At 45.5% G+C, this 1,957-nt stretch overlaps 1 protein-coding gene across 5 annotated transcripts in view; it reads right to left on the reverse strand.

The window, feature by feature from the left end:
- KXD1 (KxDL motif containing 1) overlaps positions 1-131 on the reverse strand; it is an 8,291-nt gene extending 8,160 nt beyond the window's left edge. For 4 of the 5 annotated variants that reach the window (XR_551841.1, XR_551840.1, XM_008590626.1 and 1 more), the window contains exon 1: positions 52-131. The gene's annotated coding sequence lies outside the window, so the exon portion shown is untranslated. The other variant, XM_008590627.1, reaches the window with a different exon arrangement.
- Between the last annotated feature and the right edge of the window lie 1,826 nt (positions 132-1,957).

Consider the following 1,957-nt stretch of genomic DNA (forward strand, 5'->3'; position numbering starts at 1 on the left):
GAGTCCCCGGCCCCACCCCACACTCGGCCCCGGAGTCGGTGGGAGCGGCACCTGCACATCTGGCGGCCTTGCTCGCGCTTCCGGGATGGCGCCCGTGCCGCCGCGACGTCATACGCACCTGCGTGCGAGCTCGCGAGGCGGTGTCTCACCCCGGGTATGACGTGCGTGCGCGGAGGAGCGGCAGGAAGGGGCGGGGCTTAGACGCAAGAACTGTTCATGCGGAACACGACGAACAGCCAATCGGATATTCTCTCGTGCGCCTGCGCAGTTTCCAAAGCATCCCGGAGTCGGGGAAGCTGGAAGGTGCGTCCCATTTTATAGATGGTGAGACTGAGGTCCGAGACCGGTAGGCACTCTCCCAAGGTCGTAAATGCTCGAGTGTCCTGTTCCCGAACCAGATCCACGCATCCTACTTTCCAGGCTGGGAATCAGACTCAATTCAAAAATCTGCCCCAGTTTTGGTGACTTTTAGGTTAGATCAGTTGGTTAGAGCACAGCCTTATAACGCTAAGGTTCACAGGTTCGTATCCCCGTACTAGCCAGCTGCCAAAAAAGAGAAGACAGGAAAACGGAGTAATACAGCCTGGGATCTTGATGTGTCTCATGACTGGTGATGTTGACCTTGATTATCTGCTTAAAGCAGTGTCTACTAGTTTCTCCGCTGTAAAGTTTCTATGTTCCCCCTTGCAATTAATAAGGATCCTGTGGGAAGATAGTTAAGAGACTATGCAAATACCCTGTTTTTATCATATTTTTCACCCACTAATTTTAGCATCTACCCATGGTTCTTGCTGGCAGCAGTTATTACTGTGGCGCTTGCTGTATGGATTTTGTATTTATTAATTTAATTATTAATTGGAATTCTGTAAACAAGAGCTGTCCATTCTCCAACTGTGTATTTATTCAAGTATTAACATCACTACGAACTCATGGGCATTTATTTTATCCCGTGGGTTATAATTAATTACTATGTTATTTCTTTTGCTGTCCCTTTTCATTCATTTTTGTTTGTTTGGGGATGGCTGGTCAGTACAGTGGTTGAATCCTGGAGTTTGGTGTTATCAGCACCGTGGTCTTTCTTGTTGTTGCTTTAAGTTAGGTCCTGTGTCCTTTGAATATGTCCCCATCACTCTCTGAGCATTTCTGTACTTTTGGTATCACAAGATGTTCCATGCTGTAGAACATCCCTGGAATCAGCCATTTCTCCAAGGATCCTGGTTCCTTTGCTTGAAGAGTGGTATTTAGAAACCAAGATCTGCATGCTTAGTGTGCTCATAGCTACTGGGGTGCTACTGCTTCTAGACTCTGTCAGCAGTCAGAGCTATAAAACACATGTATATCTACTAATCCGTGTTTACACATGTGTATTTACTTCTATATCTATCCCCTTGTATATATACTAAGATGCATGAGTTCATGCATTATTAAGTGTGATAATCCAGATTCAGTGCATGAACAAGACAGGCAAAGAGTAATTGCTCAATAAATGTTAGCAAGTTATTATTAGTTATGAGATCCTATGATGTGTGTATGTTATATATTATATGTATAACTTCTCTGGGTCTCAGTTTGTTAACTGTGAGTCTGGGTGATCACAACGTCACCTCCAAAGATTGTCAAGAGCTTGGAAGCTACACGTATAAATTCTTGGGCACATGGAAGACTGTTAAAGAGCCCTGGGATTGGACATATCTAAGTTTTTTTTTTTTTGTTTGTTTGTTTTTAAAGATGACCGGTAAGGGGATACCAACCCTTGACTTGGTGTTGTCAGCACCACGCTCAGCCAGTGAGCGAACCGGCCATCCCTACATGGGATCCGAACCCAGGGCCTTGGTGCCATCAGCACCACACTCTCCCGAGTGAGCCACGGGCCAGCCCCCTAATGTTTTGTTTTTGTTTTTTTTTTTTTCTTTTTGTCTTTTTTCGTGACCGGTAACGGGATCGCAACCCTTGGTGT

The sequence above is a fragment of the Galeopterus variegatus genome, unplaced genomic scaffold (assembly GCF_000696425.1).
Source record: "Galeopterus variegatus unplaced genomic scaffold, G_variegatus-3.0.2 Scaffold6235, whole genome shotgun sequence".
In the NCBI taxonomy this organism is placed as follows: domain Eukaryota; kingdom Metazoa; phylum Chordata; class Mammalia; order Dermoptera; family Cynocephalidae; genus Galeopterus; species Galeopterus variegatus.